The sequence below is a fragment of the Mesoplodon densirostris genome, chromosome 1 (genome assembly GCF_025265405.1).
Source record: "Mesoplodon densirostris isolate mMesDen1 chromosome 1, mMesDen1 primary haplotype, whole genome shotgun sequence".
NCBI classification, from domain to species: domain Eukaryota; kingdom Metazoa; phylum Chordata; class Mammalia; order Artiodactyla; family Ziphiidae; genus Mesoplodon; species Mesoplodon densirostris.
This window is the reverse complement of record NC_082661.1, coordinates 56,826,982-56,854,080: the sequence shown is the minus strand read 5'-3', so window position 1 is coordinate 56,854,080 and position 27,099 is coordinate 56,826,982. Positions and strand designations below refer to the sequence as shown.

General features: G+C 38.1%; 1 long non-coding RNA gene across 2 annotated transcripts; it reads left to right on the top strand.

Moving 5' to 3' along the window:
• Positions 1-1,257: 1,257 nt before the first annotated feature.
• Positions 1,258-5,285, top strand: LOC132479566 (uncharacterized). 2 transcript variants are annotated; one of them, XR_009530565.1, is made up of 4 exons: positions 1,258-1,341; positions 3,491-3,565; positions 3,900-4,074; positions 5,182-5,285. It is a non-coding gene; the product is annotated as an uncharacterized LOC132479566 (long non-coding RNA). The 2 variants fall into 2 exon arrangements; XR_009530564.1 differs by lacking the exon at positions 5,182-5,285 and adding an exon at positions 4,899-5,066.
• The last annotated feature ends 21,814 nt before the right edge of the window (positions 5,286-27,099 follow it).

The following is a 27,099-nucleotide window of genomic DNA, read 5'->3' as shown; positions in this document are numbered from 1 at the left end:
ACAGACTCTGTCTCATTTAAAAACTTTTATTATTTTTAAAATGGAGGTGAAATTCACATAACATGAAATTAACCATTTAAAATTATATACTTCAGAGGCATTTATTACGTGCACAACTTGCATACAACCATCAACTCTACCTAGTTCCAAACATTTTTATCACCCACAAATGAAACCTTGTACCCATTAAGCAGTTACTCCCCATTTTCCCCTCCCCAACCCCCTGGCAACCACTAATGTACTTTCTATTGTTATGGATTTACTTATGATAGACATTTCATATAAATGGTGTAATAAAATATGTGATGTTTGTACCTGGTTTCTTTCACTTAGCACAATGTTTTTGAGGTTCATTCATATCGTATTCATGTGTATCAGTCCTTTGTTCCTTTTTGTGACTGAATAACATTCTGTTATGTGGCTACATCACACTTTGCTTATTCATTCATCCATTGACACACATTTGGGTTGTTCCACCTTTTGGCTATTGTGAATAATGCTGCTATAAACATTTGTGTAGGGATATTTGTTTGAATACCCATTTTCAAGCCATTTGGGTATATATACACCCAGGAGTGGAATTACTAGGTCATATGGTGACTTTATGTTTAATGTTCTCAGGAACCACTAAATTGTATTTCATAGTTTATAAACCTCATTGTTCTCATCTGTAAAATGGGGTGTACAAAAGACTCCACCTCACAAGGTTGCTGACAGACTGAATGAGAAAATGCTCAGAGAACACTAGCACAATGGCAGGTACATGCCAGAAGTCAATGCCTCATAAATGGTGGCTATTATTTGTAAAGGATACAACATATTTACCCAAGAGACTTACTTCCAAAAAAAGATGTGAGATCTTCATTTTTTTTTCTTTCCTAAAGAGTGAACGTGTGAAGCTGAGAATATTCTTTACTCTTAAAGAGAAACGAACAGTCATTCAACCTGACTCACTGGGGTTTGTGAAAGTGAAGAGACCTCAGGATTAAAAGCATGATCACAGCCTGTGGCTAAGGGTTTCTATTAGGGATGAGTCTGTGGGCCCTTCTCTCACTGGAGACCACACTCTTTGAAAATGATTCCCTCCTAGCAGAGCTGTCCTTGAAATACCATTCTGGTTTGTCATGCTGGTCACTGCCTCTCACATCTCACCAAATTTGGGCAGGCCCTCACAGACTCTCATTTTGACGCCTATTTTTTTAAGGAGGAAGAGGAAAGGAAATGTTAGGAGATTTAAAAAATCAGTCATCACTTAGGTCTCCAGGAAGGGAAAGAAAGAGAACAGAAGATTAACTTTTCCACAAGTGATCTGGGAAGAGCAGAGGGAGACAGTCACTAGAGGTGAGATTTCTCAGTAACTGGGTGGATTACTGAGGAACATGGTCTAATTTTTTGTCTACAGGTATTTAAGATACTAAAAACAATACTGAAAGCATCTCCCTTGTTCCCCACATAAAATCTTTGCTTTCCTCACTGTGATTACTGATATCGTGATAGTGTGAAGGATGATCCCGCTGATGGACAGTTTTCCTTCCTACTTTTCTATTTTTGTTTGTTTTCTGATGTACTTGTTTGTATTCCAAGCAATGTTTGGCATTCAGAAGGAGCTCCGCGAATAGTGTTTGAATAAACTTTCCAGTGATGGCTGTCATTACCTCTTTTTGTCATCTCTGGTTACTTGAGACTGTTTAGAGTAGCAGTGGAATCCATGGGTTCCAGTATTGGACTAAGTGTGTTTGAATCCTGGCACTACCACTTAGGAATTCTGTGATTTGGAGGCACTTAAAGTACAAATGAAGATAATATTAGTCACTCTCTCTAGAGACTGATGTAAGGAATAAATGAGATACTTCATGTGACATGCTTGAAAAATGTCTAGCACATAATAAGTTAGGTTGGTGGATGTTAGCAACTAGACTTATTGTCTGTTGGCCCTTCTGGCTTTGTTTTTTTATCCCTTCATGTCTTATGTCTCCCAGTAGAAATCTTAATTCTTGAAAATAAAGAGTGTGGTTTAGAAATATTCAATATCTACATAGCAACAGACACACATACATGTAAATCTGATTTGATCAATGGATCTAATGCTAAAAAAGTGCCATGAAAGTAGTTAAATCCAGATTTTTCATAAGCCAAAAATTTACCAAAAAAAAAAATATAGAGATAAAACAGGAAACATCTGGGCAAACAGAAGTAATGCTTCAGTAGAATGTAATCCCCATAAGGGTAGGGTCATGTTCTCCAGCACTAAGAATGGTGTCTGGTCCAGGGGAGGCATTTAATAAATTCTGATGGAATGGATAAATAACATAATTAGCACAAATAAATTCCAGAAATTCTGCTCATGTTCATTTCAAGTCTCACAAAACCTTAAGATATAATTGTCCCTATGTTAGTTAAGAATTGAGTTTGGCTGCAAGTTGGTGAGACCTGACTATAATGATGGCAACAACAAAGGCTTAATGTCATCAGGAGTCCAAGTGTCACTGACTAGCGTTTACGAGCTCATAGTTCAAGACCAAGAGTTCTGCAATCCTTTCTGCTTTTCCTAGTAGTCCTGAGGTGGTTGCTGCTGTCCAGCCATCACACCCTGTTATAAATGGAAAGAAAAAAGACCAAGAGCACTTTTCCCACCTAGGGCATCTCCCTTTAAAGAGATATCCTTGATAAGCTTGTCTTTAAGGACTTCTACTTACTTCCCATTGGCCACCACCATCTGCAAGCAAATGGGGAAGATATAGGGCTCCTCCTTTTCCTCTCATTCTTCTACTCCTTTTCTTACCCTTCTTTTTTCTCCATTTCATCCTGTTCCTGTTCCTGTTCTTGTTCTTGGCCTCCTCCTCCCCCTCTTCCTCCATACCTGGGTACATCATTGCCTCCAAAAACCATGGTTCTTTTGCTAGGAAGTAAGGAAGGAGACACTGGTTATGGGGCAGGTACTAGCAATCTCTGCCATGGTCTCCATTTTATAGGTGTAGGTAAGAAACAAAAAGTTCATCCTGTAGGCCTCCTTCTTATTCTTACTGTGGCTTTAAGGATTTTGTTTATCACATCACACAGTGATCCCTTTGGAGAACCCCAGAATAAAACCCTGTTGCTAGTGATTCACTGAGAAGTCAGTGGCTTATGGGAGCTGTATATTTTGCAAATGGTTGTGTGTCCCTCTTTACTTATCCTCATTGCTAAGAAGCTCTAGGAAGTGTAGAGGTCTATCTGACAACCATTAGGGAATATTCTACTCTTGTTTCATTTTTCTTTTCCCAAAGCTCCTTGCTATACTACATGTGTCTCTTTAAGGCACCTGCAGCTATTTTGAGGATTAAAAAAGGTGTTAGTGAATAATAACATACACATACATAAATATATCAATGCATAAAATGGAAGATCTGAGAGTTTGTATAATAAGCTTATGTTATAGACAGTTAGAGATGAGTCAGGAGTCCACTCTATCTCCCTAACTCCAAAATCTGGTCTTTTCCCTCTCCTGCAGCTGTTCTTAATCCTGGCTGCACATTGGAATCTGTTGGGAGCTTTACAAAACCTCATTGTTAAGGTCACAGACCAGGTGAGTTAAAAATCAGAATCTCTGGAGGTTGAACCTAGGCATCAGTATTTTAAAAAATCTCTCCAGATGATTTTAATGCACTTCTAAGGTTGAGGATCACTACTCTTCAACTTCACTTAAGCAAAATAAATGAAGTGTAGGTTTTCTAAAGAGAGTGTTTTAAAAAAAATTATTTTAACTTATCCCAGTGGTTTTCTCGTCTGCTTCATTTTCTCCTGGTGGGATCACCACTGGGTAAGACGGATGAAAACAGAGTTTCCTTCACCAAAGAAGAAGGTGGTGGTGGGGACTCTGGCTCCCATTCATCACCCCTCAGGCCGCGCATCCCTTGCAGATGGCCCTTGTGCCCACGCCCACCCCCAGGACAGTGACCGACCGACTTCAATACATCCCATGGAGTAGAATTTTAAACTATCCAACAGACAATCTGACCATCACAATCACATGCATGACTGGGAAAAGCCTTGGTCCTATTTGTGATTGTAGGGCCATCTTCTCTTCCTATGCAGGTAAGCTTCAATTTCCACCCCTTTACCTGTGGTTGTTCAGAAGACAAGTTTGCTAAAAAGAGCTCCAGGATCAATAGCAGAAACATACAAGTATTGTGAAGATTATGCTTTCTCTCAGCTCATGTGGCCTTGTGTGTGTGTGTGTGTGTGTGTGTGTGTGTATCCCCACAGCCCCAGGGGTGTAACTAATCATGTGGGCTCATAAAGCAGAGTGCTCAAACTCGAATGCCTACAGAGCCCAGGCCGAAAGCTCAGCTTCCACGTTTAGGTGAATCCCATGGAGAACAAGAGTGTATATATCCTTCCTAAAGGCATTTGTATTAAAAAAAAAAAAGTCTAAGCTCTGCATTGACAAACAGACAGACAGACACATACACATATTTTCTGGGCATAAGTAATTTTGGTGATGTGCCTGTGAGGGAAAATTTATTTTATTTTACTTAACTTTAGATTGTAGCTATAGGGGCTGTGAAGTGCTTTGTTAGGTGGACCCAGCTAGTGAGCTTAGAGCAACATTGTATTTTCAGGGAAGAGTTAGTTTTGCAACTGTGCGATGAGTGTGGATGCATTTGTGTGGGACTGAATATATTGAGTCCTGACCAAGGCTACCCCCTCCTAATGCAGAGTTGATCAGACAAGTGTGGGGCGGCAAGTTTACATAGGGGCCAAGGTATCTCCTAGAAGAGCAGATTGCAACTAGAATCTCTTTGATGGATCGAGATAGTCCCAACTGACTGGCAGAAAGGAGCCCCAAGGTCCTCAGAGAGACCACATTTTCCACAAAGAAAGAGGACGGGTGAGTGATGGAATCATCTGATGCCTAGGTGTTGCCATGTGACTGGCATGAGCCTGCATTTCACTGCCATTTGGAAGCAGAGCTGACCCACATCTTCAGATGAGTGCATCCCTCTAAACTGAAGCCTGTGGTGGAAGACAGCCTCCAGAGGAGACCCCCGGACTCACTGCTAATATAGGCACAGGGATATTTGAATAGTTGATTGGATGTGTGATGATATTTGTACCTTGAAATTGGGGAGGCAGGGCACAGGGGTGTCAGAATAAAGATTCTTAATGAAACGTGCTCCCTTTTGACAAACCTTGTCACAGGTACCATAGGAACTGTGAAGATGATTTGAGTCCCCCATCATCCCTGAACTTGAAGCTCAGTCATGTGAAGAAGGGGATGAGGTTGGAGTTGATGGCATGGTGGTGTGTGGGTCGAGTTTAGCAGGGCAGATCAAATAAATTCTAAAACTACAACTCAAAGCAGAATGAAAACTGCCACAGAGTCACATTCATGACAAGCCACGGTGTCAAGCCAGCATTAAAAAGAGCCTAAAAACGTTTCATAATGGAAACCTGGCAGGGAGGGCTGCAGAGTTAAGGAGATAAGAAGAGGCATGGAGCAATCCCAATGGATAGTGCAGAAGGGAGTCAGTAAGGAGTGACTGTCTGAGGTGTTGGTAAATCACACCTGATATATTCCTTCCTGAGTTTGGAGCCAACGGAGAAGGAAATGCAGGAGTTAGAATCTGAATCAGCTTTGTGACTGATAAAGCTGATTGGTGGTGCAGCTTGGGTGTTTGTACCTCAACTGAATTCCTAAGACTTGCTTTTACTGAATTACAGTCACCCACTGAGTGGAAGGCAAAGGGGGCAGTTGCTGTCTTGCTCTGCCTCACCAGGATCTGGTTTCTTGCAGAAGTGCATCTTAAAAATAAACAGTTCTGAAAAACAGAGGACAGAAAGGACTAAGCCACACTTGCCTAGTGTCTTTGCCTAATTTATGAATCCCGTCTGTCCTTCTTCTGAAGGATCCATAAGAACAGGAAAGAGAGACCAGCATTTTCACCTTAATTGAATTTTTCTCATGAGAATACAAGGACAGGAGGATGGAGATTCTCTTCCGAACCTTTTACAGATTTCTTACCCCAAAACAAAGGAGCATCAGACTTTCATTACTTAATTGTACTCAAAGGCTCTCTTTCTCTCTCTCTCTCTTTCACTAAAGTGGACCTTTGCCATTTATCTGTGGTCCCTCATGGTGTCTTTTAAAATCTTCAGTTTCTACAATGACAATATTGAATAAGTTACTTGGTTTCTCTTAAATTCCATGTCTGTAGATGTTCTGGAATCTTTAGAAGCACAAGGCAAGTTATACGCCTTTTCAGCTCACACCAAAGTTTTATTTCAAAGAAACAAAGGTTTTATCACTCACTAGAGTAACTATGTGCACAAGATGAATAGAGAACAGTGAACCTGTATTGAGTTGCTGATGTTGGGCAGTTAGCTAGACTCACCCACCAAATAAACAACTAAACCTGACAATATAAATTTGTGTAAAAAGTGCCTTCATCTCATTCCTAAATATGTGAAACCTCAGTGAAGTCTAAGAATTCCCAAAGCCCATGCTCTAGCATTTATCTCCATGTGTTATAAATGAGTGTTTGTGTCTCTTCCTTCATACCCATACCTTGAGTCCCATGTCTTTTTTAAAAAAAGAATTAAGTCCCCAAAACAATGCACTTAAAAATATTTGTCATACAGATGGCCAACAGGCACATGAAAAAATGCTCACCATCACTAATTCTTAAGAGAAATGCAAATCAAAACTATAATGAGGTACCACCTCACACTGGTCAGAATGTCCATCATTAAAGAGTCTACAAATAACAAATGCTGGAGAAGGTGTGGAGAAAAGGGAACATTACTACACTGTTGGCAGGAATGTAAATTGGTGCAGCCACTATGGAAAACAGTGTTGAGGTCCCTCAAAAAACTAAAAACAGAGCTACCATATGATCCTGCAATCTCACTCCTGGGCATATATCCATAGAAAACTATAATTCAAAAAGACACATGCACCCCTATGTTCATAGCAGCACTAAAGACATGGAAACAACCTAAATGTCCATTGACAGATGAATGGATAAAGAAGATGTGGTATACATATATACAATGGAATACTTCTCAGCCATAAGAAGAAAACAATGAAATAATGCCATTTACAGCAACATGAATCGACTCAGAGATCATCATACTAAGGGAAGTAAGTCAGAAAGAGAAAGACAAATACCATATGATATCACTTACATGTGGAATCTAAAATATGACACAAATGAACTTATCTACAAAAAAGAAAGAGATTCACAGACATAGAGAACACACCTGTGGTTGCCAAAGGGTAGGGAGGGATGGATTGGGAGTTTGAGTTTAGCAGATGTAAACCACTATATACAGAATGGATAAACAACAAGGTCCTACGGTATAGCACAGGGAACTATATTCAATATCCTGTGATAAACCATAATGGAAAGGAAAAGATTATTTGTCAAATGGATGAATGGAGTCACTTCTCAGAGCAGCATAGTATTTATCCTGTGCTCATCTCACATAACAATTCTTGGACTAGGTCATTTATGGAGATGCCCACATGCCAGAGCAACATCCTGACTCTAGGCAGTGTGCATTTATTGTCTGTCTGCAGGGTATGGAGTGAGCACATGTGAGTTCATGGACAGTGACAGTCCTATCATCTGTGTTTTCAAGTATAAATGAAGTTTGCCACATTGTATTTATTGTCTGTTAACATGACTGGGCTATTGAGTTCCTGTAGTGATTTTATCACTCAAGAGCCCTAAACCTCTGAAGAGTCCTGAGCTGTTATTATGTAGAGAATCAGAAAGCGTTGTGATAGAAAAAAATATGTCTTATGGTTTTCCTTGTCAGGATCTTAGAAAAAACTAAACTCGTTCTGTATGGATCTCCACTGAATCCTCTCATTCTTTCAGGGTAGATCTGGCTAGAATTGGTCTGAGGCCTGGGACTGAGAAAGATTGTCTTGTTGAGTATTGGGGGTTGCCAGAACCTCTGTTAGGAAATTAAGGGTCTATATTATTTCCTAGGGCTGTTCTAAGTGGGTGGCTTACAACAATAGGAATTTATTATCTCATAGTTCTGTAAGTCAGAAGTCTAAAATCAAGGTGTTGGCAGGTTTGGTTCCTCCTGGAAATGCTGAGGGAGGATTTGTTCAGTGCTTTTCTCCTACCTTCTGATGATTGCTGGAAATCTTGGCATTGCTTGACATGTAGGCATACCGTTGCAATCTTTGCCTCCATTGTTAAACAGAGTTCTCCCTGAGTGTTAGTGCCCAAATTTCTCTCTTCTTACAAGGACATCAGTCACTGGATTAGGGCCCACCCTAATCCAGTATGACCTCACCTTTACTTGATTTCATGGGCAAAAAAACTTGTTTCCAAATCAGGTCACATTCTGAGGTTCTGACTGGGATACGAATATTTGGAGGACACTATTCAACCCAGGATAGAGCCCGAGAAGCTAAAAGAGAATTCCACCAATTCCGCATTCTAACAGTGGGGTCCAGGGTCAGGGCACTGGCCCTGTGATAAAGGAGCAGGAAGCCAAAGCCAAGGAGAAGAGAGTAAGTACAGGCACTTCCATACAAAGGAGTGGGCGTGGGGGGCAGATCCTGTGATCATCTTGAACAGCAGCTGTCCTGTACTGTTAGCTTTAGTAAATCTCTTAGGTCCCCTCTAGCCTTCATGCTGTTCTTGGACTCTATTGCTCTGACACAGCAGTAAAATTGAGCATCTTTTTATTTCCCAGAAAAGTTCACTTACCTAAGATTATGAGTGATCAGTGTAGACCCTACTGAAGATTTCAGAGAGGAGGGCTATATACTATGTACCCACCAGTAAACAATTTGCAATTCACAGCTCACATTTTTCCCCCCTAAAACATTGCTATTGACAGTTTTTCTCTCTTGTCTTCTCATCTCAGTCCAGAGTCTACCTGGAATTCTCCTTCTGTTATTCATAGCAATTGAGTTCTCCCTCTGTCTCCCACTTATTCATCTAAATACTCTCTAGAAAAAAATCTCTGCTTTTATCATTATCTAACCTTTTCAGAAGGCAATCTGGATTAGCCAAAGCAAATACTGTTCTTCTTTGTTGTGCCCCTAAACTAGAGAGTAAGTTACTTTGATGGAAAAAAAAAATTTGTTCATCTTGGTGTCCTTTACAGTACTTAGCATGGTATTGCTCACATATTAGGTCCTTAATAACTACTGTCTAATATTGACACTATTGATGCATAAGTTTGTACTTTTATCTTTCTGTTAGAGCTTTGCTGTGGTGTGTATAGGCATCACCTCTGTTGTCTTTTTGAAGTGTCAAATTTATAAAGATGTTGGGAAGCAGAGACATAATTTTTAAAAAGTCACTTTTTCCCCCTCATGAACAAGTTTCTAAATATATTTGTATTTGTTCTAAGAGTGAGTCATCCTATCCAAAAATATTTATTAAATGACAACTTGGGTGAACATTAGAAAATTCAAAGAAATATGAGATGTAATTTCTTTCTTGCACAAGCTTACATTCTAATGATGATTATTTTTGTGCATGTAGGAGGAATATAAATCCTTGTGATTTGCTATGATAGACCTGGCATTCAAATTCTCAATCTACCACTAAATTGTTACTTCAATTTGAACATATTTTAACATGTCTGAGACTCATTTCTTTATCTAGAAAGTGGGAATGAAAATAGTACACAATAGAATTGTTGGGACAATAAAGTCAGATAATGTTTCCTATGCACCAATATAGTGTGCATTCAATGAATGCTAGTTATCATTGTGATTACTATTTGATATTGATGATGACAAAAGTGCTATGAGATTTCCAGAGGGAGGTCATTTTTATTGGGGGGGCTCAAAAAAGCTGCACAGAAGATGGAGTTTTTGAGGTGGTCTTGTAAAAATTGTTAAGATTTCCAAAGGCTGAAGTGAGATATTCTTGAAGGGATAGTGGTAACAGTGCCAAGATGCAGAGAAAGCTTGGTGTAGGCTCAGACCAAACTGGAGAAAGAAAAGAGTATTAGAGAAAAAGTAGCCATTCTCAAATGATGAGGCTAAAGTTCTGTGGTCACACAATTGCATCTTGTTTCCACTCTTCCCATATCCCAGGTCATACTGCAGTCATTAGTGATGTATTTCACATTCTATATGTGTAATCACCTGGTAGATACAAACTGGGAAGAATGAGGTTCAAAACTAGTTAGTCATCTCTAATTAACTAGTCCTAGATCTTGATATCTTTCCTGTGAGTTGTTGCAAGCACACATTTGACTACCTTCTAAAAGTTCAGATTAAAAGGAAGCAAACTTCCAAAATTAGACTTGTAATTAAAATTTGACTTTGATCAGTAGCTGCTGAGAGGGTCATTAAGAGCCATGAATGTACTGACACAGGGGGTTGTTGGGCAGATGAGGTGAGGAGAGAAGCAGAGAGATTGGAAACAAATAAAAAATTGTTAAGAAGCACTATCAAATTGCAAATATCAATTATTATGGGTCTATGGATGAGCAATTATTACATTAAAAACATCCTTGGCAGGCAGCTTGTAGGGCCGTAGATAGCTGCATCTCCCTCAGAGCTGGGCTCTAATTTGATTTTTGCAAACATGTTTTTGGTTTCTTTTCCTTTGAATGGTTTCAGAGAACACTGGACAACACCTGGGTAGAAACTTCATCTAACTGTCTGTAAAACTTGTCAAAAGATGATTTCTGCCTCCTGCAAAGCTCGGAACATGTCATCTCTGAAGGAGTCATGTGAGGGAGAGTGGAAGGGGAAATTGGCGAAGGAGGAGGTGTTCTCACACTGAGTGTGGAAGAGATGAGGCTGTGTTTTACAGAACCAAGAAGCAGTGATCAAGGAGGGACAGACAAAGAAGCTCAGGGCTTGCTTTTGTTTCCTTGATTTAGAGTAATGACTCACTGGCATGAACGATGAGCATTGATATGGCAAAACAATGAAAGAAAGATGTGGTTTTAGCCTTCTGTGAGCCAGCCATGTGTTGTGGCTGCCAAAAAGACTAATATGATCATAGGCTGCAATTATAGAGGATAGAAGAAAGTGATCATTCCCTTTTTTCTGCACACTTGGAGCAACACATTCCCTTTTAAGTGTGTGGCATGCCCCCTTGTCTGCCTGGTAGATTCCTATTCATCTTTCCAAAGCCAGCTCAAGGTCACCTCTTGTCTTCTTTGACACTTTTCCTGACCCCATGCTCACCAGATTTAATCACTGCCATCTTGAGCAGACTCAGTTGTACTATTACATTCATCACTTTTCATTGCCATGTTGTTTATGTGTCCATCTGTCCTGGAGGCAGAATGCAGGTCTAATTCAATTTTTTACCCAGAGACCCTGACACTTAGTAGGGGCTCAGTACATATTTATGGACTTGAGAGAAACAGACCAGCTGGAGCATGTTTGGAGAAGATCAAGTAGAAAGGTGAAAGGACTTGAAGTCGTGTTGAAACCCAGCTGGAGTCAGGTCATGCTAAGTTAGCAAGTTGACCGGTAGTGGGCTTCTTCCTTGAAGGGGAGGATGAGATCATCCCCTCATAGGAAGTACTATGGAAAGGGTCTGTAAATTGACTGGGAAGAGAGACTCCAGGGGAAGCCGGGAGGTACTCTTTACCTTGTTCCAAGAGCAAGAATGAGAAAGCTATATGTAAAGGGATAAAGCAATTATGTGATGCAAAAAAAAAAGAAGTTATGAGATTACTTTCTTCTTCCCAGCCATTTGGCAATATGTGTCCATGTATTTTCAAAGGAATTCAGGTATCCAAACATACAATGGAATTTATGCCGAAAATGGAGGGATTTTCTTTGAGTCTTGGAAAATAATGCCAATGACTAAAGCCCCAAGGATAATGAAGGCCAGAAACACCACATTGTATACAATGGAAGTCAAAGTGTAAGCAAGTCAAGGAAACTTGAGATATCTCAGTCACCAAGAGTTAAAAAAGGATGTGCAGAACAGTGAAATTTTGTGGCATGGGGAATTCCATCCAGCCTCCACTCACCGTATGTCAACTCATTGGTTATTGTATTTATAGTTTTACAGTTTTTCCTGTACAATATTTACAAACCATTGCAAAAGTGCTGGAATAAAAATTGGGCAAGCATTTATCATCCTGTATTTCAGATATTTTCAGGAATACCTGACAGTGGGGGAGAAAAGAGAGAATGAAGGCAGAAAAGTAAACATATGACACATAACAGAAGTTGAGGAAAGGTGAGTTGGCCTCTTAAAAAGTCATACAAGGAAATAAAGCTGATTGAAGAACATGCTAACTAGTCACACATATGAAAGACTGTAATATTAAAGAGGGAGTATGCCTGTCTACATTTCTCCAGGTGGATAAATACAAGACCAGTAGGGTAGCAAATACGTTTTTTGGTGGAAAATAATATAAATTGATTTTTACCTAGTTTTAGGCAAAAATCAAATTTATGAGAAAGTATTGCTTGCTCACAGATCTGAAATTTAAGTTGAAGAACCTGTTCTTTAAGGAAACCAGGCTCTTCAAGATACTGCCATTAGGATAAATTGGTTCCAACTATTTTTCTGTCTTAGCCCCTTACACTCAGAATTTAAATCCCTGGGGGGTAGATTTGGATTGTCATAGCTTGGATCACATGAGCACTCCTTGGCTAACAGAGAAGAGAACACCACAGCTGATGGTACTGTTAAGACAACATTAAATGCAGAAGGACAATTCCCCAAAGGAAAACCAAGGTGTATCCTTTGGAAGAAGAAGAAATGCAAGATGCAGAGCTAAAACATTAGTCATCTGCTGCAAATGCATAGACTGTTCCAGGAATTCCTTTTGACTCAAAGCACTTGGATGGGGGTTGAATGACTATTTGTCAAGCATATTGTAGGAAGAAAATTGAATAAATAATTGGATTGCATAACTTCCTCTCTACCCCTGAAATTTTTACATCTTTGTGATTTTGGAAAAAGGATCAAATCATGAGACTCCCTTTAGGAGGAATAACAAAACCATCTTTACTATTCCTATTCACAAGTTTATTTGCAAATATCCAGGATCAACCTCTGTATACACAAACAAAAATACATCGATAAGCAACCCACAGTGCAAACAGCTTGTAATTAAAGAACCAGACTAATGCAACATTTTTCCGCTTACAACTCTTCCCCACTGCTAGCATTTGGTAAGCCTTCTGTTATCAGATAAGTTAGTTATACACAATAAATACATACACATGTGTGAAGAGATTTAAATATATTTTTCCAAATGTAAATTAAGAATGTTTATCCAACTGCTCTGGATTTTGAGCCTGGTTTATAGTGGCTAAAAATTGCAGCTGAAAATAATTCCCCAAATAAGGTCCATTTCTTCTCATTTGAGAAGTACTGGGAAGGCTATAATAGGATTCTTTAAAGTTTTGAGATATTTGGGTTCAGTTACTTGACAGATATTAATGATGTTTTCTATTCTGATTATATTATGGGATCATAGATATCTGAAGGTGGAGGACATGTTGAAATGTCCTCCTGTACATGTCCCTGGGACACCAAGAAAACTACTTTAGATGGAATGGAGAGACACAAAATTTGGAGCATTAGGCTCTACTCAGGGAAAGATAGAGAGCATAATATGGTTTGAAAATGGTTTCTCTCTTATTTTTAGTTGTAAGCAGCAGTCTTAGACATGTAGCCCAAGTCTCTGAAATATAAGATCTTCAGGGACCATTTATAATTGAGATATTGAAATAGTTCTCAACTTACCTGCAGAGTTTACCTGAAGAATATTTTAAATTACCCTTAGCAAGAGTAATTTACTAAGGCAATGTTTCTCAATGGTGTGGAAAGGGAACACTTAGGAATATCAAAATCTTGGGGGTTTGGAGGAGTGTGTTATAGCTCCCGTATAGTAACTCCCTCACTATACCTCATCACTTCCAAGTTGAGAATAAATGGTTTAGGGAGCAAATGATAGATGATTGAAATTGAGATAATTCCTGAACCTGCAGTTTGCTGATGCTGAGTGTCTGATTGGCTTACCGCTAGGGAGAAAAATTGCAATAAATTATTCTCATATTCTTCTGCAAATCTTCAAAGAATTAGGAGAAACAAAAGAACTAACCTTTATAATGTACATAACACATGACTAGAATACGTCCCTTTATCCCCATCATCAATACTGTTTCCTCAGTTATCTCTGAATGCATCTCAATGTCACATTTAAATTGGTGTCTCACTATGGTAACCAGATATTTAAGTTAAATCTTGATCCCTATCGCTGAGAAATTGTACATCTAGTCTTTGCATCTCTGTGTAGGGGAGGACAAAAATTCTTTTCTCTTTATCCCATCTTAGGTTCATTGGATGGGGCCCTGTGAATTAGATTGTCAGGAGACAGGTTAACAAGAGAAAAACAAACAGAAGTTTTTTAACATGTATGTCACACATACATGGGAGCCCTCAGTGATAAGTAACTCAAAGGGAATCATTAGAACTTGAGCTTATGTAGCATCTTAGCAAAGAATAATAATTTTGTAGAGAAGTGACAAGACAAAGAAAAAGGACTTTGATCTTCTAGGGGTGACACATTGTGGGAAAGAAAATATATAGGGAAACTAAGGGTAGATGAGGGCTGCTTTTAGGGAGGTTTGTTATGTAGCTTCCTCTGATGGGTGTCTGGGCTGGTAAAGTCCTAGAGTTGTCTCCAGTGATTTACTTCTGTCCCTCCTGATAGGGAAGAAGGGACACTTTTACAAATTATGTCCCACTGTTAGGCAAATAGAGGGAGATCAGAGAGCTTTTCTAGTATCTGATTCTTCTCAACTGGCTTCAGCTCAGAATAATCCTTATGTCAAAGTGACACATTTTGGGGTGGCATATCCTGCTACACTTCCTTGCATTGTCTAGTCTACCTGCAGCCATAGTGTTCCATTGTTCCAGTTTTTTGGAGAGTTGAAGTCTTTCCCTTTTGTAGCCCTGATGACTAGCAATAGCTGGATGCCACTTGAAGAGACAGACTGGCTGCCACAACTATTTTCATGCTTCATGACTGTCTGTTTCTAAAAGGAAAATGTTTTCCTAGAGTGCAGTATAAGTTTAGGAATATCAAAGGCAGTCAGATACTCAGCATAATTATAGGTTAGTTTTGCCAACCAGATATTCAAATCATCTTCTTTTCATGGGAGGAGTGTGTGGTTGATTAAAACATTTGAGGCAGCATCTGACACAAACATTCCAGAGAGCATGTCAAGGAGATCTGGTAGTGGAAAACAGCCCTGTGAAGTCAGGAAGTCAAACTTCATCCAAATGGTATTTGGGATGCCATTCATATATGAGGACCATGGGTATGAATGATTAATCTTTTATGGCATTTTTTTTTCCAGTTCATGGTTCTGAGACAATAGCTGGATTTAGGACAGAAATTCCTTGTCCCCTCTTACTCCTGGACACAGGTGAATGATGATGTTCACAACCCATGGCATTGGCAGGATTATTATTATAGAACTTCTGTGTGCTAACTGTAACTTCACACCTCTCTCTCTCACACACAAAATGTATCCATGTGCAAATGAGTAAAAGTGGCATTTTCCTTAGGGCCAGGTTTCGCAAAGAGTGATTTTAGGTCGTTCATAGATAGGAATCAAATAATATTGACACAAATAGCCACTTAACCCTATTTAAATTCTCTTTCAATTCTTAGATTACATCAAGGGGAAAAACTCAATTTGTTACCAGTGTTTCTTTAAACATCTCAGCTTTTACTATCTCCCTTTTGAACAGATCAAAACCCAGCTCTGACTCAGAGTCCTCAGATAGCAGCAGTCTCTAGTGAGTAACAGTATCTAAGTAAAACTTAACAACATTGTGTGGTAATTTTATTTATTTTAATTTTAATTTAATTTAATTTTTATTTTATTTTATTAATTTTTAATTAATTTTATTTATTTTAAATTTTATTTTCTATTTTGGCAAGTGATACTGGTTTTCCATTTATATTAGTGACATAAAGTTTCCTTCATAAATACATTTATTTAAGTCAAAAAGTGAGTCCATTTAAAGAAAAAGATTTAAGTAAATATCAGTAAAGATATATCCCATAATGCATAATAATGCAGATATGCTACAATAATAATATAGTTAGAGAGAAAATCCTGATAGTACTAATTGAATGATAGAAGTTTAGGAAATATTGCTATAGGAATAATCTTGAATTGGCTCTAATTTTTCAAAAATAAATTCTTTTCAACTTTTAATACATTGAAGATTATTACTAACAGATTCCTTATGATACATTTCACAAACATTTAAGATGTCCCAGTGTAGTATTTCACTCTGGTTTAGAACTTCTAACCTATGTAAACTTATTACATAGAAAACGTTTAGAATGTTGGACTATCTCTATTTTAATTTTTTGGAACACATTTCACATTTATGATCTGTGCTTGTGTTCTTAAAAAAAAAAGTAGCAGCAAATGGTTCTATAAGTCTCTTGTTGGGGAGATGGCTAGTTTTCTAGTCAATGTTTCCTTTTATCTTTTTCATTGTAACTAAGTTGTATCTGGATATGTGGATGACCAGTTACTTACATTTTTTCATATGGCAAAGTTCTTGCCCTTGAAATGTGAGTATGCCTCCTCCTTGTTCTCCATCTGCTTCCTGATGGCTGGAAACTGGATTTGGTAGAAACCCAGCTTCAATCATACAGGTAACAAGATGCCTAAGGAAAGATGGAGCAGCAAGGGCTAGGAGTCTGGATGTTGAGTGACTAAGTGGAGCAGAGCAGCTCCCCCTACCCAGATCATCCACACTGGAACTCTTGTGAGACAGAGGAATAAAGTCCTTTTTGCTTGAAGCCTCCATATTGCTTCCCATCCCCTTGTTATAGCAGCTTAGCTTTTAATCTAATATGGTACTCCTCCACTACCCGAAACACTTTCTATTAATATTAGATGTAATTAGTTGGCATAATGAGAAAAGGTGGGAAAGAAGTTGTGTCACCTTGTGCCTTTGCCACTAAATTACTTTTGACTCCTTCCATGCCATCTCCTTCCTCGTAAGACTCAGAATGAGTCTGGGAGAGAGTGTTGTGGAGCAACTATTTAAATACACATTATCCCAAACTAATAAGTATGAAATCTGTTGCTTTACTCCTTGTCTAAGTCAGAGACTGACTCTAGGCAGATTAAGGGGAAACAAATCTATAAGAAGGATTTCAAAAAGCTCATAGAACCATGGAGAAAACTGGAAAATCCGGGTTTCATAAATAAGGTGGCCAAGAGCTTGGGCTCTGGGTGGGGCTGGGATGGAAGGCAGAAATTGTCAGGGATTTCTTCCAAGCACTTGTTCTTTAGTGTGCTCCACTCAAGATTCAGATTCCTGGGAGAGAGAATCTATTTAACCCACCTCAGTTCTATGATTACTCCTCAAGGCAGGGCAGGACACCTTCATTGTCAGGTCCACCATGCCCTGGAGGATGGATTGTTCTTCAAAGGAAACTTGAAGCTCTCTTACTCTGTCTGCCCTCAGTAGTGTGCTGGAACCAACGTGCACTGGTTCATGATAGCTGATGGCACAGCTTTCCAGCTCCATGTTTAGTGACATCTCCACAGGGGCTTGAAAGCTGCCGTGCTGGTAATATTTACACCAGAGACGTGAGCAAAAGATACAAGCCAGGCCCTTCTCTTCAGACAGCTGGTTTTTAAACATTTGCATGTTCTCCATTACCTACACCCTTTTCCTTCTTTCCACTTGGTATTTTCTGTAGTATCCCATATTAGATAGGCTGGCCTTACATCAGACTCAAGAGAAATGGGATTTTTCCATTGACTTAGGAAACCTAGCTGATAGACATAAAAATGTTAATTTTTAAACATACATCTAAAGCAACATATTGTATTACTTTATTTGAAAATTAATTTCATCTATGTAGAACAAAGGTCTAGGTAAAATGAGGTTCGGGGATATTGTTATAGCTTGTACAATTCTGAGAAAGATTCCAGAAAGGCATTCTGTTTTGGTTTGGGAACAAAAACAGCCCTGACTTAGTATCTGAGTAGCTGTCATCCCATATTCTCTAATTATTTAATACATGAGGGTAGCCTTCAAGTGCATAGAATACAATAGACAATCAATAAATGCAGGATGAATGAATGAATAACAAAATTACAAGCATTTTAGGGAAAATATGGTATATTATACTCCTCTAGTGTTCTTTTTTTTAATTTTTGAATTTTATTTATTTATTTATTTATTTATTTATGTATTTATTTATACAGCAGGTTCCTCTAGTGTTCTTCCACAGAGTTTATCACAGTACTGAGAACATGATTTAATAAATACATACTTGGTTTTTAACTTGAATTAGAGAGTATTTCTCAGGTAGTATACCAAACTGTAGTTAAATGAAATAGCTAGCTATTTTGTGAACTGATTTTAATTTTGAGACTACAGTGATCAGAATTTTTTGATCCCTTTTTTGGGGGGCATGGTACTTATTTCATTTATTCAATAAGTTTGTTTTGAACACCTATCTGTTGCCTAGGTTTTCAATTGTTTTGGATATATTTAGGGTAGAGTACATAAAAAATATATCCCTAGACAAAAACTTGAGGCTATGGTAATTTTTGTGTGTGTGTTTAATTTAAATTCCAGTTCCTGAACCATTAGATTTTTTTAAAAATTGCTCTTGAATAGAAGAAGTAGTTAACCTGTGTCATGTGAACTGTTCAAGATAAAGGCATCTTTCTAAATGCAGATGTGTTTCCATATAACTATTTAGTTATTGAGGAAATGCATATTTGTCACTTACTATGTGCCAAGCACTGCTGTAAGTAGTTTACAAATATTAACTCAATTAATTCTATTATCCTGATTTTACAGATATGAAAATCAAGGTGTAGAAAAGGTAGGTAATTTATTTAAGATCACATAGATAGTAACGGGAGACCCAGATTTAAATCCAGGTGGCCTAGCTCCAAACTCTGAGCTCTTAACCTCACTCTGTTTTGTCTCCCTGAGATGACACTAGGATCTATAACCACAGAGAAGGAGACAACCAGAGGGAGGTGGATCATGTGGGAACTCAACTAAGTGGGAAAAGTGATTAGAGATGCCTTAAAAATGCATGTGTAAGAGCATTTAATGCAGAATTATTCACATTAATCCCAAATCATAAAAATATGCTAATGTCTACCAACAGTAAAATACATTAAAAAGGAAAACAAGATGCACAAACAATGGAGCTCTATACGGTAAGGAAAATGAACTGACTACTGTTACCTACAATCAAGTAGAAAAGTATCACAAACCTAGTATTTAGCAAAAAAATGGTTACATGCTGAATTACTATATTTATTGATGTATAAAGATAAAAAAATACATAAATGGCAAAAACAGTCTATGGGGCTAGAAGTAATGGATATGGCTACTTTTAAGGAAGAGAATAATGATTAGGAAGGCATATGGGGGCTTCTGATTTGTTGGCAATCTTCTGTTTCTTTACCTGGGTGGTAGTCACTTGAGTGTGCCCACTTAGTGATAATTCTTTGAACTCTACAGTTATGATTTTTGCTTCTTTCGTATCTGTTTTATAGTTCAATAATAAATTAAGAAATATTGACTAGAGGGTTAACAGGGAAAAGTGGTATAATTGAAGCCAGAAACAGGGTTGGGTGAAAAATAAGAATGAGTTAAGAAAAAAAATTATTTATACATAGTATATTTATGAAATCAACCAATTAATCTTGATTGTTTGATTTAGGTATGGAAGATTCACAAATTTTTCCATAAGAAGCCTGATATAGTAAATATTTTCAGCTTTGCTGGCCATGTACAGTCTCTTTCACATAATATTTTTCTTTTTTTAGCAACTTTTAAAATATAAAAACCATTCTTAGCCTGCTGGCTATATAAAACAGGCCACTTTGGGTCATTATTATGTTTCCATGTAGATTCATAAATTGTAACAAATGTACCAGGCTGGTGGGAGATGTTGATCATGGAGGAGGCTATGCACGGCTAGGCACAGGAGTATATGGGGAATATCTGTACCTTCTCCTCAGTTTTGCTGTGGGCCCAAACTTCTCTAAAAAATTAAAGTCTTAATTAAAAAACAAAACCAAAAACAAAACAGGTCACAGACCAGATTTTGTCCAAGGGCCATAGTTTGTTTACCCCTTAGCAAGTTCATGGTAATGCTAAAATGATTAAAATGCAGTTTTTGCCCTCCACATTTCATGCATTTATTCATTCACCATATTTTTACTGAATATCTCCTATGTGCTTTAAGTGGATGAGACAGCTGTATAAACCTGTAAATTACAGTACAATGTGATGAGTACCCTAACAGAGGTAAAAAGTGCTTGAGAAAAAAAAAGCAAATTTCTCTTTTTGAAGTCAAATTTCAACTGCTCTTGAAGTAGGGAGGGATTTACCAGGTAGGGAAGAAGTGGAAGGAATCTAGTATAGTGGATACACCAAGGAGGAAATCCACATAGGCATGATATAAACATACATTTATAAGTTGTTTATTATATTACTTCATGTGACTGGAGCATCACATGTGTAGGGTGACAGAAGACAAGGCTACAGCAGTGTTTCCCCAAATTTTTCACATCATGGCCCATATATGCCTTACATGTCTGTGAAACCATGCACTTCAGATTGGTACTTGAACCCATGTGCTAGGACTCCAACCCACACGGCTGGGACTTGAACCCAGCCAAAACTGAGATTGGTACTCTAACACATACGAGGAGGACTCAAACACGGCCAAAACCCACATTCTTCCAACTGAGATCACACACTTGGTTTCAGGACTTAATGAAGCTCAGGCTTTTTTTTTTTTCCTTTTTAACATCTTTATTGGAGTATAATTGCTTTACAATGTTGTGTTAGTTTCTTCTGTATAACAAAGTGAATCAGCTATACGTATACATATATCCCCATATCCCTCCCAACCTCCCTATCCCACCCCTCTAGGTGGTCACAAAGCACTGAGCCGATCTCCCTGTGCTATGCAGCTGCTTCTCACTAGCTATCTATTTTACATACGGTAGTGTATATATGTCAATGCTACTCTGTCACTACATCCCAGTTTACGTTCCCCCTCCCTGTGTACTCAAGTCCATTCTTATGTCTGCATCTTTATTCCTGTCCTGCCCCTAGGTTCATCAGAACCGTTTACTTTATTTATTTATTTTGTTTAGATTCCATATATATATATTAGTATACGGTATTTGTTTTTCTCTTTCTGACTTACTTTACTCTGTATGGCAGACTCTAGTTCCATCCACCTCACTACAAGTTAGTAAATTTCATTTCTTTTTATGGCTGAGTAATATTCCATTGTATATATGGGCCACATCTTCTTTATCCATTCATCTGTCGAAGGACACCTAGGTTGCTTCCATCTCCTGCCTATTGTAAATAGTGCTACAATGAACCTTGAGGTACATGACTCTTTTTGAATTATGGTTTTCTCAGGGTATATGCCCAGTAGTGGGATTGCTGGATCGTATGGTAGTTTTATTTTTAGTTTTTTAAGGAACCTCCATACTGTTCTCCATAGTAGCTGTATTAATTTACATTCCTACCAACAGTACAAGAGGATTCCTTTTTCTCCAACATTCATTGTCTGTAGATTTTTTTTTTTCTTTTTGTGGTACGCGGGCCTCTCACTGTTGTGGCCTCTCCCGTTGCAGAGCACAGGCTCCGGACGCACAGGCCCAGTGGCCACGGCACACGGGCCCAGTCGTTTTGCAGCACATGGGACCCTCCTGGACCGGGGCATGAACCCGTGTCCCCTGCATCAGCAGGCAGACTCTCAATCACTGCACAACCAGGGAAGCCCAGTAGACTTTTTGATGATGGCCATTGTGACTGATGTGAGGTGATACATCATTGTAGTCTTGATTTGCATTTCTCTAATGACTGGTGATGTTGAGCATCCTTTCATGTGTTTGTTGGCAATCTGTATATCTTCTCTGGAGAAATGTCTATTTAGATCTTCTGTGCATTTTTGGATTGAGTTGTTTGTTCTTTTGATATTGAGTTGCATGCACAGCTTGTATATTTTGGAGATTAATCCTTTGTCAGTTGCTTTGTTTGCACATATTTTCTCCATTCTGAGGGTTGTCTTTTTGTCGTGTTTATGGTTTCCTTTGCTGTGCAAAAGCTTTTAAGATTCATTAGGTCCTATTTGTTTATTTTTGTTTTCACTTCCATTTCTCTAGGAGGTGAGTCAAAAGGGATCTTGCTGTGATTTATGTCACAGAGTGTTCTGCCTATATTTTCCTCTAAGAGTTTTATAGTGTCTGGCCTTACATTTAGGTCTTTAATCCATTTTGAGTTTATTTTTGTGTATGGTGTTAGGGAGTATTCTAATTTCATTCTTTCACAAGCGGCTGTGCAGTTTTCCCAGCACCACTTATTGAAGAGACTGTCTTTTCTCCATTGTATATCCTTCTCTCCTTTGTCATAGATTACTTGACCATAGGTGCACGGGTTTATCTCTGGGCTTTCTATCCTGTTCCATTGATCTATACTTCTGTTTTTGTGTCAGTACCATACTGTCCTGATTACTGTACCTGTGTAGTATAGTCTGAAGTTAGGGAGCCTGATTCCTCCAGCTCCACTTTTCTTTCTCAAGATTGTTTTGGCTATTCAGGGTCTTTTGTGTCTCCATACAACATGTAAAATTTTTTGTTTTAATTCTGTGAAAAATGCCATTGGTAGCTTGATAGGGATTGGAATGAATCTGTAGATTGCTTTTGGTAGTATAGTCATTTTCACAATGCTGATTCTTCCAATCCAAGAGCATGGTATATCTCTCCCTCTGTTTGTAAGGTCTTTAATTTCTTTCATCAGTATCTTATATTTGAGCATACAGGTCTTTTGTCTCCTTAGGTAGGTTTATTCCTAGGTATTTTATTCTTTTTGTTGCAATGGTAAATGGTATTTTTTCCTTAATTTCTCTTTCAGATTTTTCATCATTAGTGCATAGGAATGCAAGAAATTTCTGTGCATTAATTCTGTATCCAGCTACTTTACCAAATTCATTGATTAGCTCTAGTAGTTTTCTGGTAGCATCTTTAGGATTCTCTATGCATAATATTATTTCATTGCAAACAGTGACAGCTTTACTTGTTTTTTGATTTGGATTCCTTTTTTTTTTTCTCCTCTGATCGCCGTGCCTAAAACTTCCAAAACTATGTTGAATAATAGTGGTAAGAGTAGGTATCCTTGTCTTGTTCCTGATTTTAGAGGAAATGGTTTCCGTTTTTCACCAGTGAGAACAATGTTGGCTGTGGGTTTGTCATATATGGCCTTTATTATGTTGATATAATTTCCCTCTATGCCTACTTTCTGGAGAGTTTTTATCATAAATGGGTGTTGAATTTTGTTGAAAGTTTTCTTTTTTTGTGACATCTTCTTCTGGTTTTGGTATCAGGGTGATGGTGGTTTCTTAGAATGAGTTCGGGAGTGTTCCTCCCTCTGCTATATTTTGGAAGAGTTTCAGAAGGATAGGTGTTAGCTCTTCTCTAAATTTTTGATAGAATTCATCTGTGAAGCCATCTGGTCCTGAGCTTTTGTTTGTTGGAAGATTTTTAATCACAGTTTCAATTTTAGTGCTTATGATTTGTCTGTTCATATTTTCTATTTCTTCCTGGTTCAGTCTTGGAGATTTGTGCTTTCCTAAGAATTTGTCCATTTCTTCCAGGTTGTCAATTTTATTGGCATATAGTTGCTTGTAGTAGTCTCTCATGATCCATTGTATCTCTGCAGTGTCAGTTGTTACTTCTCGTTTTTCATTTCTAATTTTGTTCATTTGAGTCTTCTCCCTTTTTTTCTTGATGAGTCTTGTTAATGGTTTATCAATTTTGTTTATTTTCTCAAAGAACCAACTTTTAGTTTTATTGATCTTTGCTATTGTTTTCTTCATTTCTTTTTCATTTATTTCTGATCAGATCTTTATGATTTCTTTCCTTCTGCTAACTTTGGTCTTTTTTTGTTGTTGTTTTTCTTCTTTCTCTAATTGCTATAGGTGCCAGGTTAGGTTGTTTATTTGAACTTTTTCTTTTTTCTTGAGGTAAGATTGTATTGCTATAAACTTCCCTCTTAAAACTGCTTTTGCTCCATTCCATAGGTTTTGGCTCATCGTGTTTTCATTGCCATTTGTTTCTAGGCTTTTTTGATTTCTTCTTTGATTTCTTCAGTGATCTCTTTTTTATTTAGTAGTGTATTGTTTAGCCTCCATGTGTTTATATTTTTTACCATTGTTTTCCTGTTATTGATATCTAGTCTCATAGATCTATGTTTGGAAAAGATACTTGATACAATTTCAATTTTCTTAAATTTACCAAGGCTTGATTTGTGACCTGAGATATGATCTATCCTGGAGAATGTTCCATGAGTACTTGAGCAGAAAGTGTATTTTGTTGTTTTTGGATGGAATTTCCTATAAGTATCAATTAAATCTCTCTGTTCCATTGTGTCTTTTAAAGCATGTGTTTCCTTATTTATTTTCATTGTGGATGGTCTGTCCATTGGTGAATGTGTGGTGTTAAATATCCCTACTGTTATTTTGTTACTGTTGATTTCCTCTTTTATGGCTGTTAGTATCTGCCTTATGTATTGAGGTGCTCCTATGTTTGGTGCATAAATGTTTACAATTGTTTTATCTTCTCTTTGGTTGATCCCTTGATCATTATGTAGTGTCCTTCTTTGTCTCTTGTAATAGTCTTTATTTTAAAGTCTCTTTTGTCTGATATGAGAATTGCTACTCCAGCTTTCTTTGTTTTCCATTTGCATAGAATATCTTTTTCCATCCCCTCATTTTCAGTCTGTATGTGTCCCTAGGTCTGAAGTGGGTCTCCCGTAGACAGCATATATTCAGGTTTTGTTTTTGTATACATTCAGCCAGTCTATGTCTTTTGGTTGAAGCATTTAATCCATTTACATTTAAGGTAATTATTGATATGCATGTTCCTTTTACCATTTTCTTAATTGTGTTGGGTTTGTTATGGTAGGTCTTTTCTTTCTCTTGTGTTTCCTGCCTAGAGAAGTTCCTTTAGGGTTTGTTGTAAAGCTGGTTTGGTGGTGTTGAATTCTCTTAATTTTTCTTGTCTGCACAGGTTTTAATTTCTCTGTTGAATCTGAACAAGTTCCTTGCTGGGTAGAGTAATCTTTGTTGTAGGTTTTTCCCTTTCATCAGTTTAAATATGTCCTGTCATTCCCTTCTGGCTTGTAGAGTTTCTGCTGAAAGATCAGCTGTTAACCTTATAGGGATTCACTTGTGTGTTATTTGTTGTTTTACCTTTGCTGCTTTTAATATTTTTTCTTTGCATTTAATTTTTGATAGTTTAATTAATATGTGTCTTAGAATGTTTCTCTTTTGGATTTATCCTGTATGGGACTCTCTGTGCTTCCTGGACTTGATTAACTATGTCCTCTCCCATGTTAGGGAACTTTTCAACTATAATCTCTTCAAATATTTTATCAGACCCTTTCTTTTTCTCCTCTTCTTCTGGGACCCCTATAATCCAAAATCCAAGCATTTGTGCATTTAATATTGTCCTAGAGGTCTCTGAGACTGTCCTCAATTCTTTTCATTCTTTTTTTTTATTCTGCTCTGTGGCAGTTATTTCCACTATTTTATCTTCCAGGTTACTTATGTGTTCTTCTGCCTCAGTTTTTCTGCTATTGATTCCTTCTCGAGTATTTTTAATTTCATTTATTGTGTTGTTCATCATTGTTTATTTGCTCTTTAGTTCTTCTAGGTCCTAGTTAAACGTTTCTTGAATTTTCTCCATTCTATTTCTGAGATTTTGGATCACTTTTACTATCATTGCTCTTAATTCTTTTTCAGGTAAACTGCCTATTTCCTCTACATTTGTTTGGTCTGGTAGGTTTTTACCTTGTTCCTTCATCTGCTGCATATTTCTCTGTCTTCTCATTTTGCTTAACTTACTGTGTTTGGGATCTCCTTTTTGCAGGTTGCAGGTTCATAGTTCCCATTATTTTTGGTGTCTGCCCCCAGTGGTTGAGGTTGCTTTAGTGGCTTGTGTAGGTTTCCTGGTGGAGGGGGCTAGTGCTTGTGCTGTCATGGGTGGGGCTGTATCTTGTCCTTCTAGTGGGCAGAGCCACATCTGTTGGTGTGTTTTGGGGTGTCTGTGAACTTAATATGACTTTAGGCAGCCTCTCTGCTAATGGGTGGGTTTGTGTTTCCTGTTGTTAGTTGTTTGGCATGGGGCATCCAGCACTGGAGCTTGCTGTTGGTTGGGCGGAGCTGGGCCTTAGTGTTAAGACGAAGATCTCTGGAGATCTCTCTCTGATTGACATCATGTGGGGCCGGGTTGTTTCTGGTGGTCCAATATCCTGTTCTCAGCCCTCCCACCTTGGAGGCTCAGGTCTGACACCTGGCTGGAGCACCAAGACCCTGCCAGCCACATGGCTCAGAAGAAAAGGAAGAGAGGAGAAAAAAATATAACCAAAAACCATAAATGAACATACAGAAACCTAGGACAAATGATAAAAGCAAACCTATATAGATAAAATCACACAAAGAAGCATATACATACACACAAAAAGAGAAAAACAAAACAAAATGAAAAAATGTATATATATTTAAAAAAAAGGAAGAGAGCAATCAAACCAGTAAACAAATCCACCCATGATAATAAGCACTAAATACTAAACTAAGATAAACATAAAACCAGAAACAAATTAGATGCAAAAAGCAAACCCCAAGTGTACAGTTTCTCCCAAAGTCCACTGCCTCAGTTTTGGGAACATTCATTGTCTATTCAGGTATTCTTCAGATGCAAGGTTTATCAAGTTGATTGTGTGGATTTAACCTGCTCCTCCTGAGGCTGCATGGAGAAATTTCCCTTTCTCTTCTTTGTTTTCACAGCTCCTGGTGTTTAGCTTTGGTTTTTGGTACACCACCCTGAGGGGTCTGTTCCCTTCCCAGACAGGAGGGGGTTAAAGCAGCGGCTGATTAGGGCTCTTTCTCACTCAGGCAAGGGGGAGGGAGGGGTACCGTAGTCATAATTGGAATGTGGCTGATCCTGAGGTGGCAGAGGCCAGTATGACATTAGGACAGTCTGAGGCGCACTGTGTGTTCTCCTGGGGAACTTGTCCTTGGATCACGGGCCCTGGCAGT